This window comes from Grus americana, chromosome 11 (assembly GCF_028858705.1).
Source record: "Grus americana isolate bGruAme1 chromosome 11, bGruAme1.mat, whole genome shotgun sequence".
Taxonomy (NCBI): domain Eukaryota; kingdom Metazoa; phylum Chordata; class Aves; order Gruiformes; family Gruidae; genus Grus; species Grus americana.
This window is the reverse complement of record NC_072862.1, coordinates 14708048-14726073: the sequence shown is the minus strand read 5'-3', so window position 1 is coordinate 14726073 and position 18026 is coordinate 14708048. Positions and strand designations below refer to the sequence as shown.

The 18026-nt window shown below is 36.9% G+C and overlaps 1 protein-coding gene and 1 long non-coding RNA gene across 16 annotated transcripts in view; one reads left to right on the top strand and one right to left on the bottom strand.

The window, feature by feature from the left end:
* The window catches only part of ERC2 (ELKS/RAB6-interacting/CAST family member 2), a 509200-nt gene extending 506856 nt beyond the window's left edge, over positions 1-2344 (bottom strand). For all 15 annotated transcript variants that reach the window (XM_054838820.1, XM_054838822.1, XM_054838825.1 and 12 more), the window contains exon 1: positions 1921-2344. The gene's annotated coding sequence lies outside the window, so the exon portion shown is untranslated. The remainder of the gene's footprint in view (positions 1-1920) is intronic.
* Positions 86-10904, top strand: LOC129211558 (uncharacterized). The gene is made up of 3 exons (XR_008578862.1): positions 86-309; positions 4540-4613; positions 10877-10904. It is a non-coding gene; the product is annotated as an uncharacterized LOC129211558 (long non-coding RNA).
* The last annotated feature ends 7122 nt before the right edge of the window (positions 10905-18026 follow it).

Genomic DNA, 18026 nt, shown 5'->3' with positions numbered 1-18026 from the left:
GCCTGACCCCACGGAGCGGCTGCGGGGTACTGAGGAGAAGCAGGCGGTGAAGGAACCTCGCCGCTCGAACGCGGGCTCCTGTGGAAAGGACAGCGCCCGCCACGCTCCGCGAGCGGCAGGAGGCACGCGCCGGCCTCCGCCCTCTAGTAGCTAAGCGAGCTGGGGCGTTCCCGCCCCGCCCGCCAAGGAGGGAGGGGCGAAGCGGCGCTGCCGCCCCGCCCGCAGTGAGTGCCAGAGCGAAGCGAGCCGGGCTGCTTTTCTGCTCTCCGCGCGCGGCTGGTACGGCCGGGAGGGTCGGTCCGCACCAAGGTACATAGAGGGTGTCTCGCCCGAGCAGCAACAGCAGCGGTGGGGCGGGTGGTGTCCTTTCTATTAGGAGAATTCAAGGGAAACCCCCTCTGGCAAAAGAATTGCTTTGGGGGTTCCTGTAGAGACGCAGGTGTGGGGCGAGCGCGCTGCTCTGACACAGCCGTCTGCGGGGGAAGCTGCGCCAGGAAGGTGGTCGGGCTTCCTCACTCCTCGCTGACGAGAAGACTCAGAGGACAGTCCCAAGTTGACCCCCATCTCTGGGGCTGGAAGGCGACCAACCGTAGGGCCGCAGGAGGTATCTCCCCGCGCCCTGGAAAGAGTAGCTGAATCAACGCTGTGGAGTTGTACGATTTCCTGAGGTGGGAGGAGGGCGGTAACGGATCTGCACAGCATCCTCCCTCAGAGCAGGGCGGCGAGGAGGCTGGCGGGGGTGGTGGCAGGCATGAGACGGAGGATCTTTTCCGTCCCCGGCTTCGCCACAGGGAAATGGAAGTGCCAGCGGAGGAGCGCCTTGATGGAGGGGGGGACCTTCCCTCCCTTCCCCGCCCTTCGAAGGAGGGGGGGAGCCGGAGAAGGGCCTGCTCCCGGTGGAGCTGCCGGGAAGGGGTTGCGTACGAGGTGGCCACCCTGGACATGCACATGAGGGATGGGGGCACGGGAATCGGAAATAAAAACAAATCCCAAACAAATAGTTAAGTGAAACCACTGATTTAAAAAGCCAACCAGAAAACTAACCCTGACAAGTAGGCTTTGCCCTCCTCTTGACTGCACTTATTGGCCGTGCTTATTTGCAACGAGCTTGTATCTGCCAATGCAAGTGGTCGGTTGCTGTGTCCATCAAAAGGGAAATATCAATTCGCTGCTAAGGGAGTAGATTCCCATCCATCCATCACAAGGCTTAGCAGGTAGCCGCCTAGAAATCAATCACACACTAATAAAAAATATATATATATTCCTTCCTCATTACATTACTACTTCGTGCTCTCAGCAAAATATATATCCTTGATTAATATATGCATGGATTTTATCATATGCATCACTCTTGCCCAACCTAAAATGATCTTTAAAAAAAAAATAAAAATCACACAGCATCATAAATGAGGGTCCCCAGTAAGTATTCATTAATTATATAACTGCAAAATAATATCCTGTTAGTTTCTGGTTTCCATTTGCCAGCCACTAGAAGGGAACAGAAATCTCTCACCTTTTTCCTGACACAATTTTTAAAACACCAACATTATCCAGTATTTAGGTATAAAGCTAGGAATTTCCAAAGCTCATCAATTCTATTCTAGCAAACTTGAACAACAATAATATTTTTAAACACTGGGCACAAAAAATGAGACTCCTATGGCTGCTTTTAATAGAAATTGCAAGAGAGGTTTCTGGTTGATGATTCTGTAGGGAGAGGCACTCTGTTACCAGAATAAGATGTGCACTTGGTCCCATTTATTACAATGTATTTCTAAAGCAGTATAAAAAGACTGTTCTGCAAATTCATTTCCAGTTTCAGCTACCAGACAGTTGTAGAAAGCAATATATAGCAATTTCCTTAATCACAATAAATATACGGTACTGTATTACAGCCATATTCTTGTTTAAGCTTCTCACCTTTCAAATCATTGCATCTGTCTTTCGTCCTCACATGGATTTTACAACATCACGTTCAGCTGACATCTCTTGCGCGGAGGAAGGAGGCAGCAGGGAGAGCCGGAGCAACCGAACGCCTATGAGAGGAGGAAGAGAAGGAACCCGCTGCAGTCGGGGGAGGCTTGTGTGCTCCTGTCCCTCGTCTTTCTGTCCCTCAGCGGGTCTCCCTCAGTCAGCTGCGAGCCTGGCTGTCTGGCTTGCCAGTCCCTGACTCAACATTCCCAGCATTCCCGAGGAGCTAGGGCTTCATCAGCGCCGAGCGGCCTGCCGCCGGGGGCAGCAGCAAGCTCTGACAGCCGGCAGAGAGCACCGGCAGCAGCACACGTACCGCAAGCCCGTGGGTTTCTCGGAGCGTGTCTCTGTCCATTCATTGCAAACCTATGGGTTCCAGTCCCCACCCAGTAGACGTCTGAAAGGAAAGTGTGTTACTCATTGTGAAATAGCCTAAAAATACACCTATATCTGCGTAAAACTGCAGAGGAAAAATTGCTTTCTTGTCCCTGTTCAGTGAAGGCCAAAAATGTTCAAAGCCAGGTGCTTAAGAACATGGTATCTAAAATCCACTACTATATGTGCATACAAATACAGGAGAAAAAAAAAATCTAAATCTGTTTTGCCTTAAGTGTTAAAGTAAATTAAAATGACATCCATATTTGCTTGTGTTAAAAAATACTCTGCAGGAAAAAAAAAGCAGGAGATTAGTTGCTATGCAAAGCCTTTTTTCATCAGAAAACTGTACACTGCATTAAAAATTACTCCTGAGATTTTATTTATTTAGTTTTGTATTAAGGGGAGTGAGGGGAAACGTCTATAAATATCGCTGACTTCTCCTCATCCTAGGTAATGAAGTTTTTTTCCTCTTCTGTTTTTTTCCCTTCTCAAATTTTATTTTTTTGAGTTTAATTGCTCTTGATACAATTATAACTGATCACCCTCAGTCCTTAGCTTCAATCCAAATTCATACCTTACCCTACACAGAATTTTGCAAACGTATTTTATCTGACCCTTCTTAACCTCTTTGCTGTAACAGTGTTTTTAAGAAGCGCATCAGATCTGTAGTTATTTTACTATAATCTGTATTTTATTCCTCTCTTGCTTACATATGCATATATACATGCCACTATTAAACATTATCGATAAGAACAGCTTTTATGGAATTTCTATTAAAAACTATGTCAAAGGAAATTGATTTCAACCAATCATGTTTAAAACGAACATAATCCCTTCATTGCTGTGTATGAATTATCCAAAGCCAGTTGAAATAGTTTGTTGTCATGAATGTTTATTCAGAGATGCAAATATTGAAAACAATGCTAGGATGCAGTTTACAGTAAAAGTATAACAAGTTTTATTTCCTCAAGAAAGGGACATACTCTTACTATATCTACTTCAGCTATAATTACAATATAGGGCAAATATTTTTTCCGAGTTTGAAGTAATGGGACAAACCATGATTAAAATGCAAACCTCAGTTCCTTTTCAAACCTGCATATTTTCTTGAAGACGTTTCTTTTAAAATAATTACAAAACCATGGAAGTTATGACAGAGAAAATCTGTTCCTGGAGAAATTGACAAGAAGGGACATGGTTTTGTATACAAATAATTTCACTTGATCTAAAAAGCAAACAGAAAGTACTCTTGTGCTCTTGAAGAGTTAGCAAGTCTGCATCTGTAAGAAAATGAATAAACACTACAAAATGTGGGTCACTGCACTGAATCCTTCAAAGCGCAAGTGTCCATTTTCAAAAGTTAGTGCTTAATTTGGATTCGGTGTGCAGTAAGAATATCTTACAGACCTGTGTCAGTATTGCTAATACCAATTCTGTCTCAGTACTGTTAATGAAGATAGAAATTTTGTTCTAAGTGGTGTCAGCTGCTGACAGTTTTTTTAGACAATCTATCGCCCCATCCATCCCTGTCTATATGAAAAGACAGGAACATCAGGTTCTGCTTTATCCTTTTGTGACTCATTCACTGGCAAAGGTTACAGGCCTTGTGATAGCCTACAAAAGCCAGGATCATTCTGACAGAAGACCAGTAGCCTAAAACTCTTCTTACCCAAGAGTAATCACTGTGGGAAGACACCACAGAGTTACCATAAGGTTGCAACAATATTGCAATGTATTAAGCTTGCTATTATTCAATAAAGTTTGTGGCAGAATTAATCATAAACCATCTTGGAGCTGTAGACCATCTGCAGGGGGACCATCAGTAGTACTAGTGCCAAAGAACAGAGTATACCCTCTATGGACAAGACCATTTCATGCAGAGCTTTAGGAAAAAAAAATATTTTGCCCTATTGTATTCAAAAAGAGTTGTTAAGAAAATGTGCAGTTGAAATAAAGGGGGGGATGGGGAAAGAATAATCAGAATTTATACAGCTAAGCTACTTATTATAAAAACAACATCTATGCAAACAACTTCAGGGTCATGTAATCCAAAACCTTCAATAATATTCATTCCTTACATTCAAAACAATGCTGGAATCCAAACCCAAAGGGTAGGATAATAACAATGGTATGTATTTAAGACTGACTTCTTTGCAGCTGATGAAAGTTCTCATTTTTGTCTAATCACAGGAACATCTGTGTTGTCTTTGGTGTCATGATGCAGGTGTGCATCATTAAGCATAAAAAGGAGAAAGCCAGATCATGTGAGTAAGATAGCACTTTTTTTCCCTTTTTTTTTTTGTTATAAGAGGTTCCAATGCATTGACTACTAGACATATCTTTCAGCCAACTGTTAGAGAAAAGCGGTCTGTTGTAAAACTTAAACCAGTATTTATAATACAAGTGTCATGTGATGCTGTATCTAAGGTTTGCACTTTTCAACAGTTTCTACCTTCAGATGCATTTTTGGCTAGCATACTTTTGTTTGTTTACTGAAAAGCTTTCTGCCTTAAAAATGCAGCATATTCATAGTTCTTTTTACTTTTACATCAAGAGCTGTGAAAACCCCACTGAAGTTAATGAAAAATTCTTTTTTATTTAAATGAGAGTAAGTTAGGCCCTAAACAATTCAAGTACATATGAAATACAGGTTTTAAAGTTTGCCATTTTCCTCAGCCTATGCTATATTGATTTTGGAAACAGGAAAGCATAAAACATTCTCTTATCATAATTTTTCTGTTTAGTTATTCTGTGTATAAATAATTCAAAATAACATTAGAAAACATATAGTGTTACTGATTGTCTTCCGTTCCCATGCTTCCCTTTATCCTTCCCAGCTCTCTTCTCTTCTTACCTGTGGTAATAACACTTCAGCAGCAGCTAGCTCCCTTTCATGTTTTGGTGAAGATGTATGCTGTTTAGTGCTTCATTTTTTAAAAACAGAAATACAAATAGAAATGGAACTCAGTCACTGCTGCTTCATAATTGAAAGCAAGCAACTGCAGGTGTGTGCTTTAAAAACTGAAGAAAAATGCATTTTAGCTTTATTCCATTGAACCTGGCCCTGATGTATTCATCTGTGCTTCCCTAGTGGCAGAGTTGCTTTCAGCTTTCATTTTCTATTACAGAAGCCAAGTCAAGAACATGATGTGAGAGTCTACTTTTTAATTAAAAATTTAAAATTTAAAAATTGTAAAAAATAATTCTGGTATTACATTAATATATGAAAAACTGAATTAACTTTCTAACAAAAATACAGCACAAATAGAAACAACACAAAGACATGAAAATTACTAGAAGCATGGGAGCTTCTGAAGCAGAAATAAGAGATGATCATGCAGGTCAGCCCCTGTGTTTTGATGGTAAAAACCAGAAATACATAGGATAATGCTACATTAGACTGTTATTAAGAAATGGAATCAGTAATTCTGTTTACGCTATGTTGCAGTACAAAGCAAATAAATGTGACAGTAATCTCCTTGATAAAATTTAACTGTTTATTGCATTCACAAGCACTTTTAAAGTTAGTTATAATTGTCCAGTAGAAATCACTATTACAAGATATTACCATGATACGTTGTTTAAATAATATTCAAAGAAAAAGTTTAAGCGATATATTTATTTTTTGGAAGAGAAAGTAAGTCATGATGGATGTTGGTGCTCTTTATTCATATTAATACCTAATTGGCAGCAAGGATCAAATAAGAAAGTTACTTTCATAGTGCAAGTTCTTCCTAACTGGTAAGGTCCAGAAAGAAGAAAATTAATGGAACTGTGCAAGAAAAGTACTTTCACATGGAGTATCCAACCCTAAATTCTGCATGATTTACACTGAAGGTTCCAGAAAAAAAAAAAAAAAATGTTACATTTACCATGATGTGGTGATCAGACTTGGGGTGAGTACTTGACCCAAAACAAACAAACAAAAAAACTCCAAAGAAAATATTTGAAACAAAATTAAGTTTAAGTGTTGATTTCAGAATGAGGTCCTATTAGGCTAGTCAATGGAGGTGTTGCACCTGTCAGCAATTTATAGGACTGCTCTGTTTCCACTTTATCAGTTCAGATCTCCACCTACAGAGATATCCGTCAAATTGAATCATAAAATAGTTTCCACCAAGTGTTAGTTTCCTTCTTTACTTTCCTCATGACAGATCACTAATCAAAGTCTGCTGTCTTGGTTTTCAAAATCATTAGTATAATTTATTTATTTTTAATCTAACAGTGACACATGCTTTACAGAGGATGGAAAAATGTTACTTGGATATACATGAATGCACAATATGCTATTGTGGAATTCATTATAATGCATTATTATGCAAAAGCAAACAAGGAAAGTATATTCTTTTTTTGTAATTGCATAATTTAAGCAATTTATTATGTACCACGTTGCTAATCTATTCAGAATAGAAATAAAGCTACTCTGGCACGTGCTGTTAATTTCATTCTTGCAAATAGAGCAAAAATAGCAAAATTATTTAATAGTAAAAATACCCAGCTCCCAGAAGTTCTTTAGCTGCCACATCTCAAAATAGGGCTTGTAATAGGCTTTTACATCAACTATGCAATATATTTCAGAGACCTAAAAATATTTCTTAGAACAATTCAAACTCCAGTGGCCCCTAACGTTATTTAGTAGATCTAGCTTAAAATATCTTGAATTAGGTTTAATATTTTAAGACCTAAAATTTTATCAATGGTTCTTTATTTACCTGTTTGGATCTGTTCTCTGGAAACACAGTATTACTGCTACCACTGTTGTACATGTGACTATACTAGAGCTGCTGCTAAATGAGCACTGACTAGTAAACTCTTAGATGCTGGTTAATTTTTTTAAATCAGTTTAGACAATTCAGAGCTAAAGTCCAAATGACTTTTCAGTAAAGCTTAAGCTTTTAAATGCCCACCTTATTCCTGAAAAGTGCATCTAGATACTAAAACTTGTATTTACTGGTTTCAACATGAGCCGCTTCATCTGAAGGCAACTGAGGTTCCCCTCTCAATTCTCCAGGTGCAGGAAGCTGATATCTCCTTCCCTACTTATGATCTCAGCCACTACAGTGAAGTTGGCAGGTACAAACAAAATCAGGATTGTAGGCCTGTTCACCCACAGTACATCATCTTTCCTCAGCAGATGTACTTGTTATACACAAAGTTATACTATGTAAAAAAACATCTAGAGAACAGAAGAATATTAGATTTTTATCTGTACCAATATATTTTTTTGCTTAATGTAGAACCTAAGGCCAGATAGAAAGGAAGCCAACATTTCAGTAACCAGAGAGTTGTCATATACGCCATAATTTTCATTGAAGTAGTCTTAACTTTATTGTCCCATATTCTTAGTATTATAGTGTTAACTTATAAAAAGATCTCATAACCATTGGATTTCACTTTTGTCATCAAGATTCTTGTCAGTGCTGCAACACAGAATAACTAATGGCACATGCCATTCTGAATACTTCATTATGTTCTGGTCTTTAAAGTTTAACCTTTACAGAAAGGTTAAATATAGGCTTGAAAGTATCCTTTTATGTTGCTGTAATTAAATATCTATCAGTATTTCTATGATAATCATCTACCACCCTGACTTTATGAAATACCAGGACTTCTCCCACATTTGAGTAAAACTTGGTCACTACTTGAGGATCTAACTTCAAGTGGTTATGTCCATTTATCTTACCAATTCTAGAACTAAAAAAAGATAATGGTCTTTTTCTCTTTTTTTTTTTTTTTTTTTTCATTTTCACCATTTAGAACCAGTCCTGTAAACTACATGTATGCTGGCACATTTAATTAAATTTATCGAGAACCACTCTCTGGCATAAAGAAGAAATGGTTTATAATTATCTGGTTCATGCCACTAGACTCACTCAGCTCCCAAAATAGGATACTGCCATGTCGATTTCTTACTGGGAACATACTCAAACTTATGCCAGCTTCCAAAACATGCCTGAGAACTGGGAGGGAGTTATCTAGTCCAAAACATCATAGGTACTGTTCTAACAATTTAACAGTTAAGTCCCAGTGCCAGGAAGTGCTTCCTGAACCCGTTCAATTTACTAGCATAAATGTAACTGTAGGTGAAATTCTTTCTATCTATCTGGTTCATTCTGAAGATATTCTTTTCCGCTGTCTACAGAAGCATCTAATGAGTAAGTTCTCCTCAGAACTTGAAATACGCCTTAAAAAAAGCGTACTTCAGTATTGATGACTGCAGATGAAATGCCTTCCTTAGGGGCATTTCGATCCAGGGATCAACTTAGTATTGTCTTTTTTTTGCATTCCTCCCCTAAGAGTTTCTGCTTTCTTTATTGTCCCAATGCCACTTTTACATCCTATTCCACTAGTATAGTTTGTTGACTATCTTTCTGACTAAGAGCAATTTGTGATTTCAGTAATGGAAACACAACCATGTATTGTAACAGAAGAATTTACGTATATAACAATAATGGACATCTACATTAAATTGAACTGATGACTTTTTATTTCTTTATTAAGCTATATAGAAAAAAAGAAAACAGGAGAGGGCTTCCAAGTTAAAATACAGAGAGAGAAATGTTTTCTAATTGTCAGCTTGACATTATATAACATTTCCCTACAAATAGGTACAAAATGGCTGCTAATGTACAGAAATTCCTCCTTGTCAGTCTGGCACATCTATTTCTAGTGGACTGCAAATCTCAGCATATGCAATTTGCAAGCCTGAATATGGCCGAGGTGTGACTGTGCAATGAGGGAGAAGGTGGCTCTTATAACATAGCTCTTGCAAATTCAAGGATTTTTTTTTTCATTTGTTATCACTTGATAAAGCATTGCTTAGAGGGGGAAAAAACCATGTGTGACTATGCCTAATCTCCTTTTTCCATTTTTGTGGGCTTTCTCATTGTTTAATTGACTTTATTGGGGGGAGTCAAAAAAACCCCCAACAACTCCAACAAAAAAAAACAAACAACAAAAAACCAACAACAACAACAAAAAAAGGGAAAAAAAACAGGAAAACATCAAACTTTAAAGCTTAGTGGAAATAACTAATAATTTTGTTTCCAACCAATTCTGGATATGGATTAAATATATCATAGTAGCTTTAATTGCCGCATATTTTTTTTTTTTATTGTTTAGACTTAATCTTAGGAAGAAAACCTATTTGAAGCTGCTGAAAGATGACAAAAGCCTTAAAACATAGGAAGCAAAAATTATGCCTATAAACAGCTGTTGCTCTATCCTTCCTTCACCTTTAAGAATGAAGAAACATGTACACTTCTGTCAATCCATTAGCATTGAGTAGCACAGTATTCCTTTGGCAGATGTGAAAAAAAAAGCAGAAGAAAACCATCATCTGTGCTGAAGCCATACAGAAATGTTGAGGAGCAGATTCAAAACTCCCAGAAAAATCAGGCGGTAGAAACAAATAGAAGTATTGGTAAAATTCTTTAGTGATATTGCTAGCTAGAGGAAGAAATATCTATGCAAAAGTTCTATAAATGTAGCAGCCATAGAGAAGGTAAGAGGAAAGCAATGGAAAACCTCACAAATATAGCTTAATACCATTGCACTAAAACTATTTCTTGTTCCTTCAGGATGTAAAACACCTATATATGAGTGAACTATAAACTATAAATCATGAGATTTTTCATGTTGGGATGAAGGAGTATTTTGCCATGCAGTACTGAATTTATTCTGAAATCCTTAGGGCAATTGGAAAGCAAGTATGTATAGCAAAAGGCAGACAGGCAAACCATATGTTACAGCAGCAGCCGCTGTGAAGGGGAGGATAAATGCATTAATCACTGAAGTATAGCTCAATTAAAAAAGATTTTTATAAACCATGAAAGATCAGACTACAACACAGAGCATGATTTCTTGATCCCTGAACAGACTGTGCTACTAGTGTTGTATGAGAACTGCATATGACCATCTTTAATATGAATAGAGGAACCAGAGAGATACTGGGATAAAACAGGTGGCAGTAGTTACAGCAGCAGTATTTTTAATAACATTTTTCTGCTTCTTATTTATATGTACTTACACTTCTCTCCTCCTTATTTAAATGTACTTTGGACGTTCCAAAATATATTTTTATTTACTGCATTTCTTTTTTTTTAATACCTTGACCAGGCAGCTGCAAAGAGGAGTACATCTGGAAATGAGTAGAAATATTTTGCAGCTACAGCAATTGGTCTAAGAAAACATATTACCTCTCTGCACAAACCTTATCTCACAGGAAATATTTTGCCTGCTTCTTTCATGCAGTTAATGGGATTCATGTTTTTGATGTTTAAGTACAGTTGCCTTTTTAGGATCCTAAACAGCACTATAGCCTGTGCTTGACAGAAGGGTTAATTTAGAAATAAAAGGGAATCTGAGCAAAACTACTTTGTTGTCTTTAATGAGGAAAAAAAATAGGAACACAGGAGCATAATGAGAAAATAAAGTATTTTGGAAGTCAACACTTATTCCATTTATAATAGTTAACAATTATATTAGTTAAGTGAAATGGCTCTTTACTTCTGTGTTCTTGTTACAGAGCAGAGATTATGGTGATCCACAATGTATTATAAGGAATAGAAGTGAAGAAAGAAGATCAGGCTTAAAAAGGATTTAGTTTGGCATAGCAGCAGGTACTCGGGAATATAAGGTGAGTTCAGGTTGTTTGCACATAAACCACTAGATCGTCAAGACCTCTAATACTCGCTGTTTAGCACACTCATTATTGACCTTTCATATCATATGCCTACTAATACAAAAGGTAAGGAAAAATGCCCAATCGCAGATATTCTGCTTACTCCTTCTTTCAGGGCTCCTACCTGTGTTCATTTTTTTGTGAGTTCTCTGTAAAGCAGGACGTTGGAGTGTCCCAAAGCTATGAATCTTTGTTTCAGGTCCTTCTCAAACACTGCTCCCATCTTGTTACACAGACAAACCACTCTGGTTGCGCTATAGTACAGGTTTTCTTTTTGTTGCGAAGTTACATTCTTTGTTCTAGACTTTTTTATTTCTTGAGAAGCTGCAGGTTGTTGATTTTTCATAGTCCTCTTCTTCCTCCCAATTCATTTGATAAACACAGTGCAGCAGCAAAGGCAGCCATGGAATTGAATGATGCTATTTGTCAGTTACCTCCTGGTGTGATGAAGCCAGCAGGAGTATAAAAGCACAAAAGAATGCCTTTAAAAGAAGACTAATTTTCTTAAATATTGAGAAGTGATTCTCTTAAGATAATACTTGCAATCAGCACCCAGCATGTGCAGCAGCCATGTTCTGGAAAACAAATTTGGCTGCTTCAGGGAGTTCAGCATAAAGCAGACGGTCGGGGTACTGTAGTTCTCCTACACGAAGTTATTAAAAGACAAATTCTGTATGCTACTGAAGCTCAAACTGAGGTGTTCCAAAAATCACATAGTTCTTATATAAAACAGAAAATAGTTAAGATCTGTACGTTGCTATTTGAAATTTAAACTGCGGTCACCGAAACCATCCATATTAATTAGCATGAGATGCTTTTTTGCAGATCAGCTTGGAAAGTAGAACACTTTCAGAGGCATAGAAATGACTAAGATGCATGCAAGTAGAACAAAATAAACTAAAGAAGAAATGAATGAGGGAGGTGGGGGAAAGACCAGAATAAAATACTGCAATAATTAGAATTTTTATTTGTAGAAGGAAAAAAAAACATATCGCAATGGAATTATGGTTGTGGTTATGAAATAGATACCGGAAGAACAAGTGAAAGCTACTGAGTTACTGATGGACTAGTCTTTATTAGTCCAATTCCAGCAACGGTCAGGACTTTAAGTACAAGATGATCCCTACACTGATCACCTCTGGCAGTCAGTTTTAATGGAATTTAGGGTACAGTAGTATCCCTGAGATTGCTATTTACTTCTTGTAGTAGAACCCAAGGTGGACCAGTATCCCCAAGGCTGCACATTTCCTGTGCTCAAAAACTGGATTAACTGTTTCTAGCTATTCTAGCAGTAGCAGTGCTATTTGTTATTACAGAAACATAAACTGAAGTTTCATTCATTTAAAATTCTGAGTATCTCAACATTTTGTCCCCTCTTTTCATAAGACACATTCTTTTTATGCTGTGATTTGAAGGGAAACTATAAAAAAAATTTAAATTGTCTGAAACATTTCCATTTCTATATGCTGCTGTAGATTTTTGTTATAGAAAATAGACTAAGTGAATCTCAGCCATTAATTTATCAAAAGGTGTTACTTTTGTTGGAAGTGATGGTGGTGGAAGTGCTGTGGTGAATGCCGAGTGCTAGGGGGGAATAAATGTGCTTCACATACAGCCCACTGCAAATTAACTTCACATGCCATTCAGATTAGATGAATAGCATGGCTGGAGATTGCTTATTTTGTCATGGTAAAATTAATACAGATTTTAAAATAAATAAATAAATAAAGATTGTCTCTGAAAATAGTATGACAGTTTATGACTGTTCAAATGAAGTGAAAAACACATTGACACTTCATTTACTATGCAAAAATTGCATATTTTTTGTAAGTGGAGCTCTTTTAAGAAAATAATAAGCTTCATCACACCAGTGAACAGGAACAATTTCATTTATTCCTAAATAAATAGATTATAAGTATTTAGCTTTTTCCTGAAGCTATAGCCTCTTTTCCAGCTAAGGGCTGGGGTTTTTTTAAATGTTCGTACCACATTCTTCTGTCATCTGACAACAGCATCAGCAGGGAAGTAGCTAATTCTTTGGAGGAACTGCTTCTTCGTATAAGGTGCAGTGATGCTGCAGATCCGAGTTTCGATGCAGCCTCTTCTTGGTCTCCCAGCACGAGCATTAGCTGGTCTTTGCTCTACCTGGTCTATATTTCAACTCTTGCTTTATGGGACATTTCCAAACTTCATCTTATCAAAGTTATCAGGGGAAAAAAAAAAATCTCTACCACAATGACAGAAATGAGTGCATAATCTGATATGTATTACTTCAGAAGCAATGCCAGGTTTAGCATTCCTTGCTATCCATCTATTCAGTGATCTACCAATTCATGTATGGTGCTGCACCAGAGTTTTTTTCCCATTATGACAGCATAACTATTTGTATGGTTATACAGTGAAAATCAAGAAAGTGATCCACTGAAAATTACTCCCCTGTTTCTCCTCCCTCTGTTTTCCCCTACACAAAATTTTTGGTCAGATCAGTTCTCAGTCCAGCTCCACATGTGACAGCATGAAACACTTGTACTGACACACAGAAAAGAATAGCAGTAAATGAAGGGATAAGCTCTCCATTGAATCTTTTAACATAGCCAAGGAGCTTCTTTCTTTCACCATAGTGAAAAATACTGGCTTAGTTGTATGAGAGAGCTTCTCATGTCTTAACAGTATCAGGCTACAGTCTTTCCAGTTGAAAGTTCAGATACTAGAAACCAGAGCTTTAAAAAAAGAAAAAGAAAAAAGGTGCCATTTCACAGTGCAGATTCATGTAATAATCATGTTGCCCTCTGCTGCTCTACTGATATAACCATAGTCTTTTTACAAAAACAGTAAGTATACTTCTGAGATATTTTTAAATTTCCTAATTTATTTATTTCCAACCTGTTCATGAGTCATAATTCGAGTAAGTATATATCTAAATTATTGTTTATATTAAATACATCTCTCTCTAGGAAAAAGGAACAATTCTTATCTAGAGAGTGCTGTCATGCAGTTCGCTGGATAAATTAACAGTATACTGTGGACTAGCATTTTTAAATCTAAAATAAATGTTTGTGTAATTTTAGTAAAAAATTCTTAAGTATATGGGGAAAAGAGCCTCTCTCAGAGAAGTAAACCCCTTGTTCTTAGCTGACCTCTATGATAATATTCAAGATGGTACTGAATAAAAAAATTGAACTGAGAGTGATAAATCATTTTCCTTTTTTTTCCCTTCTGTACATATCCAGTTTGTAACAAATTAAAGACTCAGCAAAGACTATAGAACTTGCATATACAGTAACAATTAGACATTTGGCTTTGTCATCTGAGGAAAAACCCCTCTATTTATTGATTAGTCCAAGTCTTATATTTTACACAGTATTATCATTCTGTTCACTCAGATGCCAGTTGTTTCCAGCCATCCCTTGGATGATCTGTTATTATTCAGAAGTGGTGTGTCCTTAGGACAGTTGAGAGCAACCATGTTTTTTCTTAGCTGTAACGTGATAAGCATTAGATGCCAGAATTTAGCAACTCCAATAACAAAAATGGCCTCTTGTAGCAGGGGTCCTATTGCCAAGTGATTATATCAGTAGGTCTCACAGCTTCTGTTGCAATCAGCCTATTGGTTGTTTGGTTTGTAAATACAAACACTGCCACAAATCCAGAACATTTTCAATCTAAACAGGGATAAAGTATGACAGATGGATGTAGAACACAGATGGAAGGAGGGAGTAGAAAGTCTTCATTGCCACAATCCGTATCATGCTTATTAAGAAGAAAAAAATAGCTCCATTTCTGAGACACCCATAAGATTTTCTGAGCTTAGAACTCTCATAAATCAGTTGCTGATGCAACTTCTGCCCTTTAGGCAGTCAACTGTCCCACTGTCCTTATTTTTCTCCTTTTGTTTTTATTTTTCACGTGTGACAATCAGTTCTAAGTGTCACAGATATCTTCTTTTCATTCACCAAACCAAGATTCAAATGTGTAAGCATTTTATGATCTCCATGATCTCAAGTGGTTTAAAAGTTTAGTTTAATTCCATGGTGATGTTATTCGGCTTATTGAAACTTTGCAAGCATACAAAGGTCATTCAATAAGATCTTAAGTGCTCTAAGTTGTTAATTTCCTTAGCATGAAAGAAGAAAACACAATAAAATAAATAACTCCTTTTTTTTTAGAAAGAAGAAATGGAAGTGAATAAACAACATACGGACCACAGGTGTTAACCCCTTCTATGCAGTAGCTATCAGGGGTGATGTTTGTATAGCAAGGCTGGGTAAGTAATCCCTTTCCAAATAGCTTTTGTGCAAAGCTTCAATACTTCAAGTTGCCAGTTAGATAAAGCATTTATGAAATATTATATATTATACACACAAAGAACCATGTAGCCTTTCTTATACTATTATTTTCAGTATTTTGTTTCCCCCCAAGACTGAACAAAAGCATTTATTTACCTTGATAAAATGAAAAAGCAAAAAAAAAAAAAAGCCCACCTCTCACAGTTCTCCAAAAGTCTTGTTGTGTAACACCATGTAGCCATAGAGATGAGATGAAACTGCATTTTTGTCTGTTACTGGAAACGAGAGCAATGTACACGCTATGAAAGTGAGATGCCATTTAGAGCATAATCTAACATATTTGAAGAAAAATCCTACCAAATGGTTTAATAATACTACCCTATTTTGCAAATGGAAAAGTGAAGTAGGGAGGGAAAACGTTGCACCCCAATTATTCTGGCATAGCAATTAATGTGGTTTAGCTTTTCACCATAGGGCTGTTTCACAGACTATCTTTGGACATTCTATTTGAGCATTTCTGACAGCATAGTAGTAGCACACGACCTATCTAGCTCTGTATTTTAACTCCCTAAATACAAGTCAACAAGCACACACACACATACGCATTTGGCTAAGATTAATCATACAAAATTTCAGGGAAAATATTTTTAACCACTGTTAGAAACAGAAGTAGTCATCACTGTGTCAGTGTTGCAGCCTCTTCCTTTGCAACTTTACTGATACTCCTTAGACACTTCCATTGGTCTGGCAATAATCTCATTAAAACCAATTTATTTTTCATTTAATGTGCATAAAAGTGACAGAATTTGACTCATACTTACTACTGTGATCCACTAATGTATGCTTCTGAATTACCATGTTGTAAAAGCATACTCAATTAAAAACACTAGGTATGACATAACATTACAGAACACCCTTTCAGAAACTGACAGTTTTTTATAACCTGTAAAGATGTGCAGAAGTATGAAGCAATTTCTTGTAGATACTGGAATAAATGCTGGCAGATTTCATTTGTTCCAGAATATAATACAGGAACACTATCAGATGTACATTTGCATTGCAGTAGTATAGAAAAATCACTGCAGAAGGAAGACCAGACTGACCTGAGCTACAGCAAGCAACATGATGATTTGTTGTCACGCTTGTCATCACAAGTTCAGTCTCATCTTGTAGTAGCTAGATAAGTGTATTTTTCTTTGAAGCACTGAACAACATTTTTTAAAGCTATGGCACAACATTTTTATCTCCTTTTCTTAATAAAGCTCCTTTGCCTGTTCAAAAGGAATATCCTGAATTACTGGTGTCCCAATATGTTCTGTTCAAGCTTATCTAATTCAACAGTACGAAGCTTTAAGAATGAACAGAAAAGAAATACAGTATATACTCATAGAGATTTTCGTGTATGTATACTTACAAGAACAACCTCATATATATATATATTTAATATGTGTCTGTGTATACACACAGCTCCATATATATAAAGCTTTCATGGTAGAAACAAAACAGTTGGCAAAGCTTACTCATGAAGTGGGATTGAATCATAAACCATTAAAGAGATCCAGGCTGTTTTCCCAATTTTCTGCAAAACAATTATTGTCACATATAATGGACAATCTCTTCCAGGACTGATAAGGTTTACATTTAAATGAATTTACATCTTCAGAAATTCTAAAGCACATATGAAAAATGACAATATTCAGCAGGTAGCATTTGTTGAGATTTATTAAAATTATTTTGAAATATATCCAAGTTCAAGCCCAACATGGTTTAAGAAGCAAGCTATAATTATAAGAGCTTTGCTCAGAAAATTTGACAAAAGGGAAGACTTGTACAAAAGATGAGAGAAAGCATTACATCAGCCTAGGTCATCCTTTTCTTTTTTATTAAATCTCCATCCATTACGCTGCATTTTCATTTCAGCTATACCCATGGATTGGACAGGTTAAAAACAACATAAGGATAAAAGCAAAACATTTCCAATTCTGAAAGCCTTTTTATTGTTAAATGCGGGGGGGGGGGGGGAGGAATTCAGTGCTTTGGTTAACTTTTTTTATGCACCATTGAGTCAGTCAAAGATTTATAAAGTACTGCACAAAATATGAAAGAAATCCTAGGAATTTATGGAAATGGAACTGTTAGGGCAGAGTTTATAAATCTACAGAAATCTGTGAAATTTCCCCTATTGCCAACCGTAATTACAACTGTGAAATTCTGAAGGAGGGAAGGCAAAACTTTCCATTTGGGAGCATTTATGACATTGTACTAATTGAGGGACTGATTCACCATCATGTGTAACATGTAATGTTTAATCAATATCTTTGGAAAATGTACATAAAATTCTACTTGCCCAACAGAATTCTTCATACAGTTAAAGAGACTATCAAAATGGCAAGGAAAAAAGACAAGCATATCTTTTTTTTTTTCCCCCTTATATTTAGGGTTAAATATTCTCATCAACGACCATAAAGAAATAAATGATCAACCAAATGAAAACCCATGGAACCAAACAGAAAATTGGGCTAACGAGACATCTAAGTTTTTCCTTCATACTCTTCTTACTCTAGATAATGCAGAAAGTGGAGTTCCAACAATGTATCACTTCCCCCCAAACATAAGCATGAATCCAATCATATGTACAGCTCAAGGGTGAAGGAAAAGAGAATGTGCTGAAATTTTGGGAAGAAACCAGATACTGATACAGGGAAGGA